Source organism: Scomber japonicus, chromosome 11 (genome assembly GCF_027409825.1).
Source record: "Scomber japonicus isolate fScoJap1 chromosome 11, fScoJap1.pri, whole genome shotgun sequence".
NCBI lineage: Eukaryota > Metazoa > Chordata > Actinopteri > Scombriformes > Scombridae > Scomber > Scomber japonicus.
The window spans coordinates 23331935-23357001 of record NC_070588.1 but is presented as its reverse complement, the minus strand read 5'-3'; positions in this window follow the sequence as shown (position 1 = coordinate 23357001).

The window sequence follows — 25067 nt, the reverse complement described above, 5'->3', positions numbered from 1 at the left end:
ATGAGCTTCTCCAAAAACAGCAATTTGGGATGATAAGTGTGTGACCTGGACCAACATTTAAAATCCAAACCAACTGCAGCACAGAAAATATAATCAACTTTCAATTTACCAGCTGACCTTTGCCATCAACCTTACCTACTCTAATAGCAAACACTAACTTTAGCTACGCACCTGAACTTGACACTATCTTCACATTTGTAATCCCACAGAAGTCAAACTATTCAACATCTACAGAATTGTAAATACAAAGAAGTGGGCCAGCGTTCATGTCTGGCTATGTGTTATTACAGTACGTCTTCAACCTTGGTTTGGCTTCAGCTTGAAAAGTTCTTTGCTAGTATTGATATTATTACTTTGGTAATGCTAGCAGACATTTGCGAACATCCGCTACATTACTGTTCTACTCTGGGTACTGTAATGGGAATTCTTATTATTCATCTTCTCTAACACAAATGAGCAACTATGTCATATGATTAGGTGTATGTGTGTGTCATAATCTGCTGACCATGACACCACTTATGTTACATGAAATGCTGATTGAGTGAACATCATTGAACATTGAGTGAACATTATGTATGTTATAATCTACTGACTAACCATTGTCCTGATTGTACACACATTATGACGTGACTATTGTGCTTACATTGTTCTGATGATAGAACAAGGTCATCCTTTCACAAGATAATGTATTGTATATAATGCAGGCAACTGAATAAACTAGAGAAAGACAACAAACGACTTTGTGCTTCTTGATACTAAATAATGCCAGAATAGTACCTAAAGCAACCTTCCTAAACTTGAAACTATGCATTAAGACAACTGTGTTCCCTTAAGATAACAGCAAAGTAATTGTAAGCCAAATACAAAATACACTGTGAAATGACTCATTTTCCTCTGTACAATACATGCTTAGCTGATCAAAACAGCTGTTGATATGTTAAACATGTGGTGCTTGAAAATTCTGCCAATGATGTTGATTGCTGTAATGCATGTTCTTTGGGCAATACTCTCCTTTCTGATGCCACTAAGATCTTGGACCTCTTGTAGCTTCTCTTGCTCAACCAAGCTTGCATAGCTCATGTGTTTTTCCAGCGTACATTCCCAAGTATTCTAGCTGTTTTGAAAACATTCACTAATCAAAACACGAAAAACAAATATTTAAATTATCTAGCTTTGCCCTTATCATAATTTTGCAAAGCATTAGTGAATAATTTGACTATGTCATTTGCAAGGCACAGCAAATAGGCTCTGTGCAAAATTTGTAAAAGTTGGAATGGAGTGAGGGGAAAGTTTTCCTCATACGCTGTGGCCAAAATTGGGACAAGAAGAAGGAATTGGACATCAAAGGCTAAAACAGCATCAGAGTCCAGTAATCAGGACATCCACATTAGACAAATGTCACAGAGCAAGTAAATGAAAGGCTCAAATGATGAATTGGACCAAATTACACAGAAAAAACAATCAAATATTAAAAGAGGGCACACCACTTTTCCCCTCTGACATCAAGGGTACACAGCAAGTAATCACATGACTGAAATGTTCATCATTGCCTCCATTTAGTGTAAGAGTAATAAAAGACATGTCAGAGCCGGGAGAAGAATCCCAGCCAGGCCTCTCATTACCCACAGGGGACAGAAAGACTTTTGGGCCTAATAAGGACATGATTTAGGCAAATCAGATCGTTATGATAATGGGGCTGCTGATAATAAGGGCCTTTTGCTCTTGTTTGTTTTCTTATTTTGTGGCATATTTACCCTACATCACCACTGAGGGGAAAAAAGGATGCATCTGATTGGGTCTTTTCTTTGATTTTAATTCTCAGAGCTGAGCACCCTTGGTGTGTGCTTTGAATTCACTGGGGATGAATCAAGATAGGGTCTGAATTTTTAAACAAGGTCCTCTTTGCAGACTGTTTTATAGGATTATCAGTGTCTTTGTGTGGGGGTAGTATATGGAAGTAATTACCTGTGAGAATTCAAGTCTTCTAAAGTAGGTTAATGCCTAAAAGTTGGAGGCGCTGTCTGAAAGTGCAGTTGCTTTGACACAGCAGGTGATGCATTTGGTGGGTGTGTCTTTGTGTGTTTAATCTATGAAAGGCTTCATAAACAAAGAACAAAGACTATGGCGCTGCAGTGCTGGTACTACACAAGCTATCAACTACAAATCCCTCTTTGGATCCCTTTGTCCAGATTAAAATGTTTGGTAATGGGATTATAGTGGATGCATTTAAACACAAGTTCAGTCAGCCGACTCATGTGGAACGGATTTATTATGCAAGTCAAAAGTATGCTCAGTTAATATTAGCAGTCTAGGCTCTTACCTCGTCAACTGTGTAAACATACACCAAGTTCAGCGCAGCAGACTCTGGAGAGTCCACAGGTGGATGCTGGGATAAGGTTGAGGCTTATTAAAGGCTATGTGAACAGCAGCATCAGTAGAAGCACTGGTTGCAGGAGAGTTTGTAAATGAGCAGTAAAACAGCAGCACAGCAGAGAAAGTGGACAGAATATTGACAGCTTAAATAGGTGTTCTTATTGCAAAGGATGTGCTAAATATATATGTAACTAACAGAGTTATGTCCTGTGAGTGTAGCAGTAACCAAACTGCTGGACTAACTGGAATAACTGGACGATTCTGCAAGTCCAGGACTACATTCAGTGACAATGAATAGAATAGCAAATAATTCACAGTGCAGTTACACATCACCAAGAAATTCAAAATGGTAAATTGATTAAACTTAAGTAATTTAATGTGCTAAATATATGAATAAGATATATGTATTTGCTGTAACTTATAAAACAATATGAAAAAATGTAATTGTTAGCAACTGAAATATTGCACTTAGGGTTATTGCACATTTGTTGGACTGTAGTGGCCCTATTTATAAGTAGCGTAGTTAGTCAGTGTCCGGTTCTTGTATGGCTCTGGGGTAAAAGCTGTTCTTTGGCCATGTTTTGATGGACCTGAGGCGTCTACAAGAGGACAGCAGGTCAAACAGATGAGCTCCAGGGTGAGATGGATCTTCCAGTATGTTGGCTGTTCTACTGAGGCTGCGGGAACTGAAGAAATCCCCCAAGAGGATGGTGGGCAGCCAATGATCTTCTGGGCATTATTGATGAACCATGAAGAGTTCTCCTGCCTGATGCTGAGCAGCAGTATGCCAGCACACGGTTAATGGGGCAACAGTAGAAGGATACCAGCAGTTCAAGGTGGGTTTGAGCAGTGTTAAGAGCAGTGGCAATGGCGTCCTTTGTAGACCATTTTGCTCTGTAGGCAAACTCATATGTGTCAAAGATGGATGGGAAGCTAGCTTGGATGTGCTACTGAACCAGCCTCTCGAAGCATTTCACGATGACTGGTTTGAGTGCAACTGGAAGGTAGTCGTTGAGGAAGATTTTACATCCAATGCCAATTCTCACATGAATTCTCAAATAATCTAACATGGTTAAAGGTAGGGATCATGGTTATCAAATGCTAATTGCTAGTCAAACTGCAGTCCTACATGAAAGTTGGATGCACCCATCCATCATTGTGGAATTTATACTAACTTTCCACCTCAGTACTGTATAGAGTAGACTACTTTCGGGTTGGTGTGGAATTTTAGCATTATGCATACATTGTGAGGTCAATAACCGTCCAATATAAACCTATTCTATAACTGTCTGCCTGTGGCTCTCAGCCCTAGGCCCATTTGTTGTAAATCTGAAAATGTCAGGAATATATACTTTCAGATTTTAAAAGGCTATATATTTTCCTAAAGCTATGTACTACACTTTAAGCAAATGCCACTTTAACAGTATTTCGAGTATTTCTGTAGGACTATATCTGTCACAAAAACCAAATGAGCAGAGCCAAGACAGCAACTCATGAGTTTGCCTGTTAGCATTAGTAGCAAATAATTACCTTGGTGAAGTGAAACAGCTCATTTGTGACATATAGCATTTACTCTAGCACCACCCTCAGGACATTTTTAGCTTTTCTCCATGTCCCATATGAGTCTGATTGCCATGAACTTTGTTGGGCACGTTCATGCTCTCGAGGGGATAAACCTGTTTGTGTTTGTTCCATCCAACACTGGGATGCTAGGAGGGCTTTAGTCTTAAGTTTTGCACAGCATTACCGCAGACATAGAGAGAAGGACACAAAGACAAAATAACAGTGAGACACTGCAGCTACTTTTCCATGAAAGAGAAAGGGAAAGAGGACAGAATTAAGTTGACAGCAATCCTGTTCTTTAGTGTTGTGCTTTCTTCTCCTCTCCTATCGCATCCCAAGTCACTCTTCTCTCTAATTGCACGGTGGACATCTCTGAGCACATTGGGGAATTTCACTCGCGATCTGGCACAGATTAACAGTCCCACCATGCTTTGTTGCTGCTTTATTTGCATGATAATTAGTTGGTGGCAGTGTGTGTATTCTAATTTATTTATTATTTCACAAATATAGGTACACAGGGAGAGGGAAAGAGTGAGCTACAGAAAGAGGGGGAAACAGAACAATGTGCATTAATTAAAGTGATTAAAGGATTGACTGAACTTTGCCTTGATGTGTTTATTCAATTAATAAGCAAAGTGGCAGATGACTGTTTGACTTTTATAACGATTAATTGTACCGTTTTCGTTAATTTAGGCTCATTCATCTTACACTCATCCTCTTAAGCTATCACATCAATCTTCGCCTGTTTACCAGAGAATCTACTGTCTTCAATTTCAAAATGAACCGGCTAAAATGTTTCAATTACAAGTTAACCCTTTTTTTATTCTTATACACAGATTTTATAGCATAATATTACTGGACTGGAAGGACAATGTTACCCACTGATTATCAGAGAACAACACGTAAACTGTGAATCGCCCTCACTTAACCATCTAAAACAACAGATGTCTGATTATTTGGGTAAGCCCATCAGCCTGTCTCAAATTTAAATGTGAAAATTCTGATAATTACAAGATGTAGGATGAAAATTGTGATGCAAGTAGAAATAAATGCAACCACACATCCATATTAAAAGGGCAGTGGGAGTCATCAATTCATGATAGCGGTTTGATGGGCACTCATTAAACTCTTTCTCGCTCTCTCTTGTCCTCTTCTTGTCTCTTTAAGTTTAGGACACAGGGCAGTGCTACACTATCTTACACCTCCTCTTCACCAGTCTTGCAAAGGCATCTCTGTGGGTTGTACACCGGGGAGATGGAGCAGTTGGAGTTGAGAGCTTGTGAAATCAAAACACCTCTTTATTGTCTGCCTCTGTATCCGCCTTATTCCCACTGCATTGTCCGGGGGAACAAAGGGAACCATCTATTTCTCTGATATAAGCCAATGGTTGGTAAGAGGTTTGATTTGAGTGTTGAGGATGCTATTTGCCTAGAGAAAGCCTGAGGATGAGGGCTGATCGCGCTGGCAATAGAATCGGGCTGTCAGCTGGCATCTAGCAATAATTGCTTCCCATGGCAGGACCCCGTCGACCGGGAGAAGAGGAGCACAGTGTGGAGAGTCAACGCGGGAATCCATTTTCACCGCAGCCCAGTCATAATTGTTTCGTAAGCACGAGGATACTTGTTGCCAATCTGTGTGAGGGCCAAGCGCTGATTGACACCCATTGACCAGAGAGACCGAGGGATGGAGGGAGAGAGGGGAGAGGGGTTTGGAAGGCCTTGAGTATCACTGTTGGTTGTCACTCAAAGATGAGAAGTGAAGAATAGAGGGTGTGATAGGAAGGTTAGAGAGAAAGCAGAGAGGAGAGAAAAAAGAAAAGAGGGGGGAAATTATAATTATGATTGGAATGCATTATTGTAATCAGAGTGCAGCTTGGATTGCATATTTCTGTCCAAACCTAGAACCAAGTCTGAGAGAACCGAGCCTGACCCGAACCCGATGGGCATTCTGATTTTTCATGTCTGAACCCAACCCAACGTAGTTAATGTAAGCTGGGGCACTGAGTTTGAATTATTTTGTCACAGAGTTGTTGTTACCATGGTTACAGCTTGCCTGTTTACTCTTATTACACATTTGTGGGCACCTTATAAATGACTGTCAAAAGGCATTGTTTTATATAGGACATGTGTGGATTGTTTCAATACATTACATAACCCATAACACATTATGCAATATCATCAGCGGGTATAAATATAATCAAGTTTGACTGAACCTGACCTGAACCCAAATATCATTTCTAAATTTTTGTCAGGCGGGGTATCCACCCTCTAAGTGTAATTATCCAGCTTCTTATCTAATTGTTTCCTCTTTCATTATTCATCCTTAAAAAATCCAACATTCTCCCTGGTGAACGATCATTTACACAAGTCAATAAAGCAGTAACCCTGAAAACAGGCAGCACGGCCAAACGTAATGATTTTCTCAGCACTTCACTCTACAGGGGCAAATGTATATTTTATCCGCTTTAAGCTGCAGGAGAACTATTGATTAGTAATTGATAAGATCATCTCTTTAAATAGACACAGACGCCTGTCTGCTTTATCAAAGAGGCCTTCAACTCTGATTGTGATTACCATATGCTCTATAGCTCAATTTGCTTTTGCCGATACAACTTAGAATCTGAAACCCTGGGCTCCGCTGCTTTGTGAGATGGCTCAGATCTATTTGGCAAAAGCTCCCAGGGAACTTATCACTCACCTGTCCAAAGCTAATTCTGTGCAGTGTCAAGCATGGAATTGGATTTAAGGACAGAGAAGTTGCACAAGTCCGTCTGCTGTCAGCAGGTCCCAGTGACCCTCTCGTGTGTCACTTCAGTGCTGGGTGAACATGCTAACTTCCTAACAGGGTAAAGTGCCATCACAGGTTGTCAGAGGCCCTGGGCAAATCTCTGATGACATTCTCAATTTCCCATATACCGTACTACTTTGAACCAGGATCCCCAAGTATCTCTAAGCAGAATAGGAAGTCAGTGGCTATCCTGATCCTGAACAGTGATGTCCTACTATCTGTCAGGCTGACATCACAAGAAAAGAACACCCTGGGTTTGACTTGAACAGATATGCCCTCAATGATACACCTGAAGATTTGTTTTTAGCTGTCATCAACTCATTTTTGATACAAACCCATATGGCATGTAGGTAAAATGTGAACAATCATCTTTGAATTCTCAGCTTGTGTTTTACCAGTCAGACAACAGTGGTAACATTCATGCAACGACAGAGTAATTGCTGTGGTTGCAGTGCTGTTTGGAAATGGATCAGGGTCAAGGGTGAGAGATTACCCTGAAATATTTTTCCTGAGAAGAAATGGCCGCTTCACTCGTCAGCCACAGCCTGCTCACTGCTTAGCCTTGAGGCATTCAAATTGACAGGTCTCATTATGTGTGAACTCCCAATATTCCCCTTCGGATTCCATGGCCTGTCAGTCTCCACCTTGCCTGCCCATCTCGCTGCTGCATCACCTATGTACCCACTCGCTGACAACCACTATCTCTTCACCGGCTTTTACCCTGAGAACGAGCTGGGGAGAGGGAAAGAGATAGTGTGTCTGTGTTTGTGTGTATGTGTGGGAGGGGTGTGTGGGTGTAGGCAGTGGCAAGCTTTATGGAAAGGGCCCAGCTTTCTGCTGACAATCTGACAGGGGTCCTCTTGTAAACAAACTGCAACAACCAGTGTGATCTTACCTATAGCATTGTACTGCAAATGAGAAGGGGACTCACACCTCGCATACACACATACAAGCATACAGTACATACAAGTACCTGCAGGTGCATACACGTGTAAGCTCTCTCTATCTCTCTCTCTCTCTCTTTCCCTCTCTCTCACACACACACTCACACACGCACACACACACACACATAGGATGGTACCTTAGCAGAATCTTAAGTACCTTATGCAAACTGTATGTTTGTTGGGGAGGCACAGGCAGAGCACTGATGAGTGGCTCATTATGGCAACACCAGCAGTACACACTGGGTATCGCATAATCAAAGCCTGGGGGTACGTATTAATTATCCTTTTGAATAGTGATGAAATTTTAAAAAGCTTCTCCTTAAGGCTCACATCACGGATAGATGAAACAAAGCGCAGCACAGCTTGCGCGCCCAGGCTCACATGTGTTTTTACATCTGTTCAGGATATTTCAATTTGATGCTCAACAAGCTGAGACCAAGATTAAAGGATAATAATGTGTCATCCTCCACACAAGCATCTCTTCCAGAGCGAGTAATAGCACATCAGCAGGCAGGCAGGCAGCTCAGCTTCTGGAGGAAAGCTAGCTAACAGCCATCACAGGCGAAGTTGATACAGTCACGCATGTGTCTCCTGCTTGTCTCCAGTCAAGGTTGCTGAGGCACTGTCCCCCCCCCCACACCCCACACACACACACGTACCAGTTGACTGGGAAAAGAGAGCGATACAGGGATAGAGAGGAGATGGGAGGGGTGGGGGAGTTGTATTGAGATTTGCTTGAAAGAAATATTTATGAGCTGATTTTTTTTTTTTTTTTTTTTTAAGAAAGCGTTGTCTTTAATGAACATGTTTAAAGATTGTTTCACCATCTATAATTTATATGGTGGGGCTTCGTCAGGGAAAAAGGGCGAGTTTCAGTTCGTACTTGTGAATCCTGGATCGTGACGGTAAAGAGCATCCTGAACATCTGCTTTGCCGGAGAGGTGTGACTGTTTGACACTACTGTGGCATACAGAGGGGACTCATGGGATAAAGAGGCATTGTGAGGCTGAGTCTGTTGCCAAACTGTTTGAGAAACGCTGATTGACACTCATTGACCAGAGTAACAGGGGATGGAGGGAGAGAGATTTGGAAGGCCTTGAATATCAGCATGACTGTCACTCAGAGAAGAGAGGAAGTGATGGGAAGGTGAAGGAGGAAAGAGGGATTGTGATTCCACTGAAAAGCATTACTGTAATTATCTGACTATGTCGTTTTCTGATCTTCTGATCCTTTCTAAACCCACTAATTCCCTCCTGGTGAGCAATCCCATCAATAAAGCAGCACTCTTCACAACAAGCAGTACAGGGAAGCCCAGTGATTTTTTTTCTTTTTGCTGCTCTTTATCAGGGAAATGTATTTCTTTGTTAGCTACCCCTCTAAGCTTCAGGGAAGCTATTGATTAGTAATTCATAATATCCCTTCTTTACAGATGCCTGAGGAGAGATTTTCTTTTTAACACTTATTGATATTAACACAATTTATTTGATGAAAAAGACTCATGTGAAAGTTTACTTTGGTAGTGTGCAGTTAAAGGGAATCACCAGCTATTTAGTGTTTCACTTTCATAAAGTTGGGGGACACAGCTGTAGGTCAAAACTGAAGCAACAGAGGCCAAGAAATCTAGACTTTTATTCCCTATTATGGGTTAAACTTCAAAAACACTGGATCTTACATTTCCCATAATGCAAACAATAGTGTAATTTGATCCTCCCTGTCTGAGAAATGTCCATGTTTTTTTCAAACTCTATGTCCCCTGTGTGTATTTGCAAGCTAAGATAACCCTAATGAGTTTTTTTCAGATTTTTTTTTAAAAAAAGGGCATTGCACAACTGTTTTCACGCACTGAGTAGTAGTCCTCATGATGATCTGAATGACTGTTGTGTAAAAAATCGGCAGACCCATTTAAATGTTTGACACATGAACATGCTGCAACTCCCAGGAGATCAATGTGATATGCATACTGTACATATATGTATGCAAATACAACTTAAACCTTACAAAAAATAAATCTCATTTGGAGGCCAATGTTTGTGACAGTGTTGTATTGAATCAAATGATATTGAAAGATTTTGTGGGTGCACCAATAGATATAATTAACTACTTTTAAAATGCAATTTACCGTCAGAATGGCTTGTGATAGCTAATGAATGGAGGACAGTATGACTATGATGACAGACATCACAATGGCAGTGCACATGAGGTGGCTGGTTGCTTTGTGAGCTTTTGAGAGTCTTGACATTTTCTTCTCCAAAGAGGAAATGAAAAACTGTTTTTTTGCAGTTAAACAATATCAAAAGTCAAGGAGCAAACCTTCATGACAACATGCATCAGACATCCTTTGGTTCAGCAGAGCAACATTTGTCTGGATGTCTCCTTCTATGACCAGAGCGGATGATCTAATCGCCTGCTGCTGTTGCTGTAGATTCACCTTCAGTGATGACAGCATGGCTGAGCAGGTGAGGTCACAGCCAATTGTCGCTAATGGGAGTGAGATCAACGGCGGCACTAGCAACTGTGTAGAAACTCTAACCTTATTATTTACAAAGCTGCACCTCGAACCTTATCAGTCTCAAACGGAAGTTTGCCTTCAGCGTGTGCAGCTGAACGGAGATTATCACAGTCAAAAAAAGAAGAGAAGGGAAAACAAGCTATACTGTAGCTGTCAAAATTTCATCCTGTCTGAATTTCTTCTTTACAAGTGCCTCACTACATGTAAACACAAGCACACACCCACACAAAGACACATACGCAAATACACAACCATAAAAAAAACCCAGCCTGCAATTTTCCAGTCTAGGATGTTGGAAAACCTGTCAGACTCTCACAAAGAAAAGCAAATTTATTTATTTATTTGAGTTCAGAGTAATTACAGGCATTACCGTGGTGCTTGGCGGTGACATCTCTTTATAAAATCAGGTGTCAGAGTGCGCCAAGTAGAGACGTGCCAGGGAGGAAATGTGACTCTTTTCCTCCTCTAATCTCTAATCAAATTAAATAGGTGAGCACTTTTTCCTTCTCTTGCGCTCTCTTTTTCTCTCCCTCGCATCACATGAGACGGGAGAGGATAAGCTTTGCCTGAAACTGCCAAGTGTACATCTAGATACCATGAAAAAGTATTCTTGTCAGCAATTGCGTAGATTTTGGTCCTGAGGAATTTTTTAATATGACTGCATGAGTACACATACCAGCAGCTCAAGGAAAACACCAGAGCCAAGAATCCAATTGAAGGTATTTGTTTCCATTTCCGGCTATTTGGCAAAGATGAGATAAATATGTTATTCATTCCTGCTGAACACAGTGGCTTCTGAGGAAATATGTTACTCTTGCCTCTTTCTTTGAGTCTAAATAATTGAACAGAGAGAGGAAGGCCTCTGCAGGGTTCATATTGAGTTTTTACTGACTTTCCCCACATCTGTTCATACTGGCTGTCTTGCTTTACACACACACACACACATAAAGATGCACACACACACATACAGATCATATGACAACATGTCTGAAATTCACCGCTTTGAGCTTTTGACAAAATAAGCGAGATGAAGACGACGCAGGTACAATATGGTCAGACTCCACTGGGTCTGCAGATGCTTACACTCCTCCTCTTCTAGGATGAGCACCACCAGGCGCCCCAGGGCCCTGACAGAGAAGATATGACATATTTTTTTTAAAAAACTAAAAGGGGGGGAAATGAAAAAAAACACTTCCCCCATGAAGAAAAAAAAATAAGCCTGTGTTTTACATCTCTTTCACAACGACAGCTTCAGGGACAGTTTATGTGCGAGAGACAAAGATACTTTGACACTGTCAGCTTCTGTCACTGAAGCTACCAATGGTTGCTGGTGAGGAGTCGTTACAGCAAAGCGGCCTGCTCCTCTTGTGCTGATGTGTTGATCTGTGTATGTATGTGTGTGTGTGTGTGTGTGTGTGAGAGAGAGAGAGAGACTGTGGGATGGCTGGGTCTTTTGTGTGTGACTTGATGTCTTGAGGCCTTTATGATAATGAATGCTAGGTCTTCCCCTACTAAAACATATCAATAAATAAAACATAGGAACTCCTCCATTGTGGTTGATTCACACATGGTTGTGGTGCAGGCCCTTTTAGCTCACTGCCACTTTAAGGGATACAAATACACCATCATAAACACTTAAGATGAACAATCCACCTGAGACTGTGAGAGCAGCCCTTTTATCCACGGTGAAGGAGAACTATACATAATTAAGAGAGGAAAGTGTAAAGATGTAATTGGTATGTTGTTGATAATCTTGATTACCATTATTAAGTAGTTTTTAAAGATACATGACTCTGAGCCATATTTAGAGGACCTAACTTATTAATCAGGCAGCTGTTTGCTGTAGCTCTTCAGAGAAATGCAGAAGAAGAGGTACAGTAATAACTCAGCATGGGTGTGTGTTTCTGTGTGTGTGTATGTATGTGTGTATAGGGGGAGAAAATATTACAGTGTTATTATGTGCTAAATTAATAACCAAGTAAGAAAACTGATTTGACAAGTTTGTTGGACCTGAAAAAGTCGCATGTTTGATTATTAAACAAAAAAACATTGTGCAAATACAAATGGATCTGACAACAAGAATTAACACAATCATAACCTATTTTAAATTGCTGACTACATGAAACCAAATTAAGAAAATTACTCTACTACAGTAGGGAACACAGAGGGCTCTTTGTGTCTTAGTAAATATGGTAGAAGTCTTTGTTTCTTTGTTTTCGTGCTGACTGTAGAGGTCACGTTGTGGGTCTTACCCCCAGGTTTGAGGTTCGCTCTCAGGTGCCGTCTGCCATCCAAGCTTTGCTCACCCCCAACCATCCCCAGGCTCCACCGCTGCTCTTCAAAGACTGCTTTAAACAAAACGTGGTTGAATAAAAAAAAAAAGAAAAAGAAAAAAAAAAGAAAAAAGAATTGAACAATGATTTGCGAATGAGAATATTGGTAGATGTTTGAGGCAGAAATACTTGGGAAAGGTAAAAGACATTTAAGCGAATGGAAATAAAATATCTACATGAGCAACTCTAAAAAATGATTTAAAAACATGAAAGCCCTAATGAACATCTGTCTCTATCTTTAAATCTATCAATGATCTTATTGTGTTCTTAAACCTTACTGATCCATCAACATTACAAATAGATAATGATGTTACAGCACAATGAAAATCTGTGACTCCAGAATCTCTCAGACCAGATAACTATGCTGGATAAAGTAAAACATCCTTTGGGCTGAGGGACTTTACTTTAATTCTAGAGGTATACGTAGAGAGGACTACAACATACAATCACAATTGTCTTGGGGTTTTTTTGTGTTGGGTTTTTTAAATGAACAATCTAACATATTTCCCCTCTGTTCATTTGTGGGTTTTAATCACAGGGTGTAAAACTTGTTAGAGTGTGACATCTGAATGACAAAGATGCAAAATTCATCATATAGTATTTATCATGCACTATATCCCCACACACCAGTGTTTTGTAGGTGCTGAACAGAGCTCATTTGGGCCTTCACTTTTGTGACGCTGCCTGTCGTCATAGTCATACTGCCCTCCATTGGTTAAAAGTCATATTACAATACATGTGCAGAGTTTAAAGTCAGTCCTGACATTTCAGTTTGACTAAAAGCAGTTCAAGGTTGTTGTAATATTCTAATGTACTTAAAAAAATAAAATAAAATAAAGATCTGTAACTAATTACAAAGCCCATCTTCCAACACTTTGTTGCTCTCTCTTCATCTCATCAACATTGTTCTCCTCCCTCTTAATCCAATTTCACAGCCCAGAGTCATGTATTGGATATCAAGTCAGTATTAGATGTTAAAAAAATTCAGTTTTGGAGTGCTTTGGTAGCCGAGTGGTTACTGCACGCCACATATCAGCAACGTCTCTGGTTTGAGTCCAGCAAGGGAGCTTTGTTGCATGTCATAACCATTACTCTCTACCCTTGTTCCCCACTGGTGTCTTTGCCAGTAACTACCCAATGGAGGCAGTAAGTGTTCCAAAAAAAATTCAGTTTCATACTATTTGCCAATACTGATGAATATCTGTTCGTAAAACAGCATGTTTGTGGTTTGTGCAACCTATAGGCAATATTACACTACACATAACTGAATGTAGTCATCACTGAAATATCAGTTTCAATTAACTCAAGAACTGTTCACTCTTGTCTTGTATCTCATGGTATGCAGAAAAACAATGAATGTATGACTGCTGAAACTTGTTGCATTGCACACATGGTTGTTATTGAGGTTAAGCTGTTTTAATATGTGATACAGACCAGGATGTACTCTTTCTAACCATCTTCTTATGCCTTGATAGTTAATTGCTAGTTAATTGATAGTTAATTGCTTGCTTTGTTGACAAGTGCAGTAATTTATTTTGTTGAATCAAGTAAACAAATAAAATTGAAATTCTTATGTATTTGGTTCTGATCTATGTGTTCAGGTTAACAATTAAGTATAACAAGGTCTCCAATCATCATCTTCATCTACTTATTGTATGCACTGTATAATCTGTTGTAAGAAAAAAAAGGAAAGAACAGAGGAAACGTGATTATCTATTTATCTACTATTTTTTAATTTACATATTTATATTTATTTTAAAAGCTGCAGTATGAGCAATGACTAAAACTAATTGTAAAATATATAACTCCTCTCTTAGACTTATGTTGTACTTGTATTAACTTATAACTTATTAACTTATATTTAATGCTCTATTCTAGCATTTTATTTATGTCTTATGTCTTTTTTATTATGGGGGTGGGGGGGGGGGGGGGGTTAATTGTATGTTTTAATGTTTCTCAAATTACATGTTTTTCTGTTTTATGTAAAGCACATTGAGTTGCCATTGTGTATGAAATGCGCTATATAAATAAAACTGCCTTGCCTTGCCTTGCCTTGTGGCAGAGGAGCTTCTGCACTTTGTTATGAGTGTGCCTCCCATACTGCACATGAAGACCAGTGCACTTACAAAATGATTTAGGGTAGAGCCGGTCCTGACCTCCCTGAGGCCCTAAACAATATTCTGCCATTAAACGGATCAGGGCATTTTAACCGGACATTTTTACTGTCATGTTGGGACATTTTTATTGCATTTTACTCATCATTTTAACCCAAACCATATGCAAACCTAATCAATGGCGTTAAATGACACAAAAAGCTGAAAATACATAGACAAGTGGCATGCATCAGAGTAGGTTCTCATCACCATGCCAACTTTTTCAGGGAAAACAGCAACAGTGTGAACAGAGGAAGTTGAAACATGTCTCCAAACTTCTACTTCAAACAAACCAGTTTAAGATAATAACGCTATGCCAAACTACTTTAGTGTTTTGTGATTTCACCATCCTATAGATAGTGACAAAGGTAATGTCCTGATAGAATTTTATTATATTTGCGTATTTTTAAATAGTAAATATAATCTTTAACCTTTGATTGGATATAAGGCTTTGTTTTGCATAATCCTGAATCCAACATCCTTAAAAGTGAGTACTTACTGCATACTTACAGGATTACCCATTTTTGTCGATAACGTCAAGTAAGTGATGAAGTGACCAACTAATAGTGGCAATCTGAGCCCTATTCTGAAAGATTCATGGTTGTGGTACATTTACTGGAAGTGAAATGTGGTAAAAGAGCCCAGATTCAGACATGCTTGATCCAGACCCATGTATACTGTCAAGGGTGTTACTGCAAGTTCATAGCTTTCCCCATGGAGCATAAGCAGCATTTTAGAAAGCAAATTTATAGTCATTACAAGTAACTTTCATTTTGTGTTGATTTTAGCAGCTCCTGTGGACAAACGTGGTACTGTTTTCCTGGACTGAAGACTGCATTTGCTATGAGCACTACTTCCTTGTGTTGTAAAGAGCTTGGCTAGTGCATGCTAGTAGTATTAATAGTGTTAGTATTACACACCTAGGTTACTCATAAGGCTGCATTCACCACCAGCATTGCGGCACCTTCCTCCAGTTGTGTACAGATGTGGGTGTGTTTGTATGTCCTTTGGAACAACATTGCTGGCTGTGAAACAATCATCAAATTCATGCTCGCTCTCTCTCTTTTTCTCTTGTCTTTTTTAAAAACAAATGTAATGCCCGTTCAAAATGTGACTGTTTGGAAAAGTGAAGAACAGACAGACACATATCAAGACAGAGACTCTAACAAGTCTAACTTTACTTTAGTTATCAAGCTTATCCTCCTCTCATCCTAGTAATGCTTTTGTACTCCTTAATGTTACAGTGTTACATGTATATTAACATAAGCACTTCTGGTCTGCATGTCATAAATCATTTTGTTTGATTTCACGGTAATTCTGACCCAGTGGCGGCAATTTAGAATAATTATATAGAAATAGCTCATTTTCTGGCTGATTGTCCTGTTTGCTTATGTGGGTCATGGAGACACATCAGAGGCTTCATGGAACTGTTTCATAACCAGTGAAAAGTTCCTTGTTATAACTTTAACAGACAGATCACACATTACTAAGTTTTTTCATAGATCATACATTAGGCCTCAAGTGTTGCAAACATCCTCCATTTTCTAATGAATTCTTTCTCATCTCCACTGCCCTACAGAGGACACACAAGTAGGGACCAAGTATAACACAGCTGGCCCAGTGTTTCCCACTTTTACATTAAACTTTAAACCAGTTTGTCATAATTCATAAATCATTTTTCAATAAACTCTGTTGAGTGGTTGAACATTGTTTAAACTCACAGTAGTGAAAGATCACAACGTTTACAGTGATGCATATTACTGTATAACATGTTGGATTTCTGTGTGATTAAAAATTGAAACAATTCAGTGTATATCATACACACAGTAAGTGATCATATGATGTTTTCTGTCCTCTGTTCAGAGGGCCCACCTCAAACTGAAACATCAGAATGTAAACTGATGACCTAAAGTTCCTTAACTAATAGTGCCTTAATATGTTAAAGACAAATTAAGACCTCTACAGAGAAAATTCAGCCAATTGGACAATGGGAAAAAAGGCAAATGATGTTGGGTGCGTTTCTGATTTGAGTTGAAGTTTTTTCAACTTGAGGCGTTCAAGGTGCTCCTGCAAAAAGCAAGGTGCATAGAGCAGGAAAAAATGCTCACCAACACAAAAGCAGAGAGCAAAAAGCTCAACTCTCATTGAAAACAATTACAAAAAAGCCACCCCAAGTACAAAGAGTGCTCTGACTGATGGGGGTCTTGTATGGACTTGGGACAGCCGAATATCGCGGAATGCATTTCACTTCAACCAGCAGCAAAGGTGGAGATTTTGAGCCATGCTAAAAGCTGTCAAAAGCTAAAACTCTTGTTTGCTTTGCTGTTCCTGTTTGGGTAAGACAACTTGTGCTTTTATTACTGTGGTAATACTTTTTTTTAACACACCTTTATTCAAGAAATAAGAGTACATATTACACCAGGTACACAACAGTACAATACAGGAATGTTCAAAAATATAGTATATCAATATTTAGTTAGTAATTAGTGATAAATAAATGCATTAAATAAAAGTCAAAAAACATTAAAATACATTAGTAGTTAGGAAGGAATAAAAATCTGGACCTTTATTATTGTTATTGGTACATGTAGTTTGATGACCTTGCACAGCTCTGCCCAACCTCCACCTGGGCCGAGGTCTAATTAATGAGCATAAGTGTAAACACCTGTGTGGGTGTGCAGGGTCGTTAAAAAACAATCAGTGCCAAATTCCTCTGAAGATAACATGCATACACGGCTTCCTATACACTTGGCATATGAAACCAGAGAATGTTAGTTAGCAAGTAGGTGAAGGGCTGAAACCTGTGATAGCTAGTTGCTAAACTGACAGCTAAATCTGCTTTAAAAACCTGAGAAGAAAACTCTGAAAAGGATCTCTGCAGGTAGCTGTGTGAGCTCATGAAAGGATGTGTTTTTAATAGCTTTGAACTAGAGTAATGCACTACAGTAGAATAAGTGACACACAATAAATTGTCAGAATGGGAATCTCAACAAAATAAGTCCTGAATTCAGATCCTATATTGTTCCTTAAGGCTTCCAACAAGTGGCTACACCTTTTTTTTTCAGCAGTTAGTAGTGAAGTTTATGGGAAATGTGGTGCTGATTTAATAGCACATCTGGCATGAGACAGAGCCAGGAAGTCATGTAGACCATAGTTTAATTTGTTACCATGCCAAACAATTAATTTTAAGTTGATATATTACTGTTTAAAATGCTAGTGTCTTTAAACGGGATCAAACTCATTGTTTATTGCCTAACTACATAACTGCTATATTTTTTCTCAGCACATTCATTGGTCACTGTGTACTGTTGTGGTAGCCATGTAGAACTAACTAAACTTGGTTGATAACATTTTACTCACTTCATCTTTATTGATAAGGCCTGGGGATTAAGTGACAAAGGTGAATAATCAAGTAATACAGTATAGAGTTTAACATTTTGTAGACAGTGGTAGTAGATCTGGAGGTGGACTTATAGATTCAAGCAGTTTTACAATACAAAGGATGGTTAAAATGGACATTTCAGGGAATTCACTTTGATTTTCCAAATAAGACTGGTCATTAGTTTAAAATATGTGTCATCATGTGATCTGAAATGCAGCACCTGTAAATTACATGTAACTGTATCATAACTGGAAAAAAATGACACAAAACTATTGTAAAAATTAGTTTTCCTTTATAAATACTTCTCCATGCTCACAGTTGACTTTCATTGGCGAAGTGTGTGTGTGTGTGTGTGGGGGGGGGAACAAAACTAGGATGAGTTGTGTATTATTCTAATTGTTTTAGCATTAAGATTGTAATTGCATTATGTAAAAGCTAAGGTTAGTGGCTACGTTTTAAGACATAAAAAACCTTTCAGTGTGTGTGTACTGGAGGCTTCACGTTTTCATGACACACTTGTGAAAGTTGTATACTGGACCACAAATCGCTCCAAACAAGTCGTGATGTCACAAATCCTGCTCGTAGATACGCAGATTAAGGGCAGGCAAAATTAAACTTTCCACCTTCAGCAAATTAATTTCAGTGTCAAATGCTGCACTTACGTCATACTGTATGGTGAGGCTCAAAAATCCAACTTTAGCCACAATAAGTAAAACACATGTTTGAGTAGAGAGGAACTTTAATTGTAACATTGTAAATCTTTATCTGACAGTCCTGATCAGCTACTAAAAAAAGATCTCAGGAATTTTATTCATAGCCAGGCTAAGTCCCATAACTTATCATACAGAATCGACCATTATGGATCACATTATAGAATAAAGTGATGATTAAGCTACTCTGAGGATAGCTGAGTTCTATGTTCTGTTTGGGCTGCGCTGCTGAAACGTACTTTGTGTAGCTGTCAGAGAGGCCTGACTAGAATAATGAGTGGCCTCAAACCTCAAACGTCTGAGAGGCAAGCTGAAGGTAGCTGATTCAATAAACTGGTCATGTTTGGGATATTGCTATGATTGAAAACAGATGGCATTGTGAAAATACACACTTTTCATTTTTCATTACAGTCTAATTTGGTGAAAGTCCTTTAAATGTAATATCCCACTCTTGAAGATGAGTCTCCAAAGTAAAACCCATGTCAAACTGCCTGCAATTCATTTCTTAGTTGAATTGATAAGAATACACTCAAGGCTGCAGTTTGTAAAAAACCTGGCAACACATCTCCAGCTCTGTCAACAAACTCATGAGTCCTGATGAAAAACGCCCAGTGGATCAGACCCATGTTCTTTCTCCTCATTCACTGAATCCAAGGTCTGGACATGCAGAGGAACCAACTATGGAATTTGTCTGGTATAAAAGCCTTAAAACCCTCCATGCACCCATGTAATATGTGTGCTTTTGTGCATTTGTGCACATAAAGCCACAGTCCCTCAGGGCCAGGAAGATGGTTTGGCAGGGGATCATGAGGAACAGGTCAACATGATGAGCTAGAAAAGGCAAGGCAAGGCAGACGGAAGAGTCAAAGAAAGCCAGAGAAGTCTTTGAATCCAGTGGAATTCCTCTCCTCCTCCGTGGCTCCTCTGGGAGGCGTCAGGAGCCTGTGGAGAGAGCGAGGTAAGACGGGGCCTGTCAGGAACAAAGCTCCAAATTCACATGATATGTTTAGCTAAAAGGGTGAAAGAGAAATGAATCAAAGCTTGGTAGGATCAAAGAAACGCAACAATAAAGTCAAGGCGGTTGCCATGGGACCAGCAGGAGATGCATATCATTTATAAGTTGTTCTTCAGCTCTGTCAGATGTGGAGGGAACTGATTGTTATTGTTTGGAGGATGAGCTGCTGGTGGAGGGGGTTAAGAGCAAGGGTCATCATCGCACAGTGAGAGGAATATATCTTCTCACTTGTTTTAAACAACAGCCGTCTCTGATCGGTGTCAGAGGCCACTGCAGAAGCACCTTCAACTCATGATAACAGACAACAAGACAGACACAAAGACAACTTTGTCAACCCCGTAAATATCTTATCAGCACAAACCATTGATAGGCTAAACATTTGTTTTGCATCTTACACTGTCAAAGGTTATGAACATTGTTACGTTTTTGAATGTGAAATCAAACAGACTTAAGCTGTTGTGCAGACTTTCATTTTCATTCATGTAGCGTAACTTTCAAATGAAGAATGTTGACGCACAACTGCAGCAAAGAGTATGCTGTTTTTCAGGGTCAGTTCAGACATATCACAAAAACCACAGTTTCTCACTAAGCACTGGCGGTGATTGCCATGCAGATCATTTTGGTTTTAAGGATTAAAACCTTCCATGAGACTCAAATGTAACATGTCTTACCAATGTTCTTGTTACTCTGGTGTAATGCATAATTTGTTGGAATGACAGAAAGTAGTTTGGAGCAATTTTTGGTTGATTATCATGATATCTCAAAACCTTGGCAGGGACAAGTATAAGTGAGGGAAATAATGCTGTGTGAACCGAGCTGTTAGCTTGGCATTTAACTGAGGCCACAGCAACAGAAGAGATTAGACTTGTACAAAAGAAAATAACTCACATCCAAACAACCTGAGAACAAGCCCTAGTCTTCACCTAAATGTCTAAATTGCAGACTTTCCTCATAGCAACAAATAGAAATTCAACAGCGATTACCCAAAACTCCTAGTTCATTGTAGAGACTCAAATTTATGGAAGCTCATTTCCGCAAAGTAATGAAAATAATTACAATTAAACATGACGAAAATAAAAATGATGAGACAGCAAATCAAATTTTGGCCTAGTGTCAAATATTTTTACATACATAGTACATATAGTTTTTTTTATTTTTTATTTTTTTTATTTTTTCTACCATCATAAATAGGCTTCCACACAAATGATACAAGATCACATGGAGCAAATAATTCATCTGCACTGAAATACTCTACATATGTCTTAATTACTGAGAATAAATGGTTTTTCCATATGCACACAGAAAACCAGACAATTTGATTGACATGACAGTGAGCATGTTATTACATTTTTTTTGTATATGCAGGTGCCTGTTAGTGTGTGCATGTGTAAATCTGTGTGTGTGTGTGTGTGTGTGTGTGTGTGTGTGTGTGTGTGTGTGTGTGCATGTGCCGGTGCAGAGATGAGACCCAGTCTGTCTGCTGCTCTCTCAGATTGCACCCATGAGAAATCCCAAAATAACAACAAAGAGCCCTCAGTGGGTCGGATGAAAGCCCTGTCACCAACCATTTCAGCACAGAGAGTCTCCTCCCCTACTGTATCTCTGAGTGACACCTCACACATCACATGAAGACAGGAAGGGGAGACAGTCTCCCGCATCTGACCGCAACAAATATTTCCATATGTTAATGAGATTGTTGTTGGCTTTTAACAGGGTCAAATGGCTTGTGGTTCTAAACTAAATAGTTATAGTGTGCTTGCTATTTCACTGCTGATGTAAACATTCAGTGGGTTTTGGTAAAAGTTAAAGCTGGGAGTTATGAGGAATCAGATTGATCATCCTAGCCCTCATTGCATTTTTTTTCTCTTTCTTTTAAAGGAATGGTTTGACATTAGGGGAAATACGCTTTTTTGCCTTCTTGCTAAGAATTAGATGGTGTCTGTGAAGTATGCATGCAGCTAGAGCTATGAGGTGATTAGCTTAGCTTAGCATAATAGGGGTTTGAAACAGGGGGAAACAGCTAGCCAAAATGTATTAGTGAGTTTTGAAAGTGCTGGTTGGTGTATTTCTTTAAACATTGGATAGACAGGTTAACAGTTTCAATCTGATTCCAGGCTTTATGCTAAACTAAGCTAATTGCCTCTTTGCTGAAGCTCTGTATTTAGCTGTTGGCATTGATTTTTTTCTTCTCAATGTGAGGAAGGGAAAAATAGCAAATAAGCATATTTGCTTTACTTTGAATGGCCTTAAGTCAACAATTCAAAAAATATATAAATCATCTAAGGCAACAAAGAGAAAAGCAGACATGAATCAATTTAAAATCTCTGCAGAATCACTGTAGCATTAGAGTAGAATGACTGTATAATTTGCTGATCTGATGCACCAAAAATAAAGCCCCCTCTCTAACAAGAAGCACTCTTTTACACTGTCCCCACTAGCACTTAAATCCACTGTGAAAAAATCCCTCCATGTTCTACTACTGATGTCAGGCCAAAAAAACTACAAACAGTGGAGAAGGACTCCATTGTTATTTCTAACTGGTAGAAGCCCTGAGGTTATTTTTCCTCTGCCTTGAAACAAATCAATGAAGCACAACTCACTTTGAACAATTGCACATTTGCTGAAATCAGATGTGGGTTGAGGAGCCAGCCATCATTGCGCTTATTCTGTTTGTTGACAGAAGAGGACTTTGATAAACAAGCCCGTTCTTTGAAACAGGTGCCCGAGCATGAGTTCAGTTTTGAAAGGCAATTCGGAAAACCGACTGATTAGAGAGTTATTCTGCATGCAACTATTTGGATTTTGTCTATCCTAGTCACATAGATGCTTTCGGTATAAACAAACTATTTATTTTTCAACTAAGATAACAATACTTTTTTAAAGGGATATTTGCACTATTTCAAATACCTCAGCAGTTAAATTGTCTGTTCTCTCTTGTCACATTGATATAAATGTCAACAAACAATATAACTTGATAAAATCAGCCACTGTACAGAGGTTTTGTTTAGCCAACGTTGCCCCCAAGTGGTTACACTAGAAGTTGCAAGTTTACATTACACGACAATTAACATACTTCAACCAAATCCTCCAAAAGGTTGCACCCACTAATATTTAACATATTTTGATTACATCATTCCTGTTAAATGTATACTCAACTTTCAAGACTAAAAACCGAAAAACTCCTGACTTAACTGTGATCTGTTTTTACTGGATGCTTTACAACAGTAAACACAACATGCAGTCCACTCAGTTCACAAACTCGGCTTATCGTCACTATCAACATATGGAAGTGTTTTCAAATTGCTATCTACTAGCAGCAAATGGTCTTAAATCAGTCATTTTAATATCAAAGCACTTAACACTAGAATGATGATTACTTGCAGGTGGATATCCATGCTGCTTGTCAAGACTGCATTTGAAGAAAATGACTGAGCTCTTATCCGACACGTACAGTACAGCCAGTGTTCAATAGGCAAGATCACATTACAGAAGATTACTTTAGAGTTTCAGCAATTTTCCCAAATTACACTGGCCTTTGGTCTCTGGTAAACTTGATTGACTTGAATGGTTTTCATTAGAAAGCCTCGCAGAGGCTTTACTGTTGATGTTCGTACACAAAAGTTGAGGCATTCAAGGGTGAGCGAGTGCAGCTGGGACACTGGAAGTGAACGGATATGCAAATCCTTTCATGGAAATGCTTCATCATGTTTTAAGGGAATGCAGACACTGCTATTTGAATTGTGACGCTCGTCTGTAGTTCACAAGCCTGACATTCTCCTCCTTCACAACTATTTTGTGTCACTTAGTTGTCCTTAAACAGAACTGATCAGTAATGCAGCTTGTATGAAAAACTGAATTTACTGAATTAGTGCAGGCTTTCACATTCAGCATGGCAGGGAAGTGTTGCAAACATATATTGTTTTGATGCATTCAGTGTGCGCTATATAAAACAAACCTTATGTGATTTACACTCAGTGTCATATTTGAACTTCAGTCCACCCTCCCTCTGTCTCTTCCCATTGAAAGAACAAAATCTGGGTAATGGAAATCAGTTTGATGTCACAAAAAGCCTGAGCCCAGACTGACAAGAAAATAGCCATGAATAACATGACCACCCTTATTACCCTACTAGGAAAATACTTAGAGAGGGATCCAAAATGAAGAGTAATCCGGATACACTTTCAGTGTCACAAGGAATAAAAGCTATTCTGGCCAGAAATATTCCCACATTCCCATCAGCTGTTTGGCTGCTTTGCCTCAAAAACTGAGATGTAGAGGTTTATCTGTAAGGAATTAAGGAATGGTGTCATATGCTTGTATGCATTAAGAGATTATGCTCACCAACCAAATGCAAAAAGCACAGATGATTAATCTACCTGGCAACATATACCTTAATTCTGATAGCTTACTGTCACTCAGTGTTAAACAATCTTTACCTCTAGCTGTCATAAGACAAAAATACAGTTTAACTGGACGGGGTTTCTAAATGTTTTCTGGAGAGATCTGCAGGTTTTTGATGCCATCTTGAGGAGCTTTACTGACATGGCATGAAACTAAAGCACTGCACAGCGTGCACTTCTTTCAACTGCAGAAGAGATATTCGGGTTACATTTCCAGAATATGAACTAAGCTACATCTACTGAAAGTAAAACAGTCACAATCACGTTGAATAGATTCCTGTCACAGGATGAGAAGTCAGAGATTTGATTATCCTCTGACATTATCATATCTTATGACAGTTATTCATACACCACTTTCATTTTTTAAATCATGTATTGATAAGACATAATGTGAGAGGATATGAAATTAGAGTTTGATAATTGTTAACAAAAACTAATAATAATTGTGATCATGATGGTCAGGTAAAGGAAAAAGCTTAAATCACACTTAGGGTTACAAGGGTTGTACCAGTTGATCATTAAGATTGATGACTATCATTGCATTATTATAGTTGTTAATGATGCATTTCATTGAATGTGTCATTTTTGCTTTCATTTATGTAAATCTTCCAAAAAAGGTATATTGAAAAAGTAAACTTAGAAAAATGTACTGAAGCCATCATGCAAGACAGATGAATGCTCCACCCAAGCCGCAGAGGATGTTTGACAGGAACCCTTTGAAGAAGGCCAGCTCATCACTGGCAGTTTTCCTCCATCACTCTAAAATGAAAGTGTACATAAAGTGTCTGCTGGGGAGATACAAAAATTACATCTACGTACTACAGAGATAATACTACTTAAAAGTGAGTATTCTTTCTTTAATCATCTTAGCCCCATTGCATCCAGATTGCATCATCAT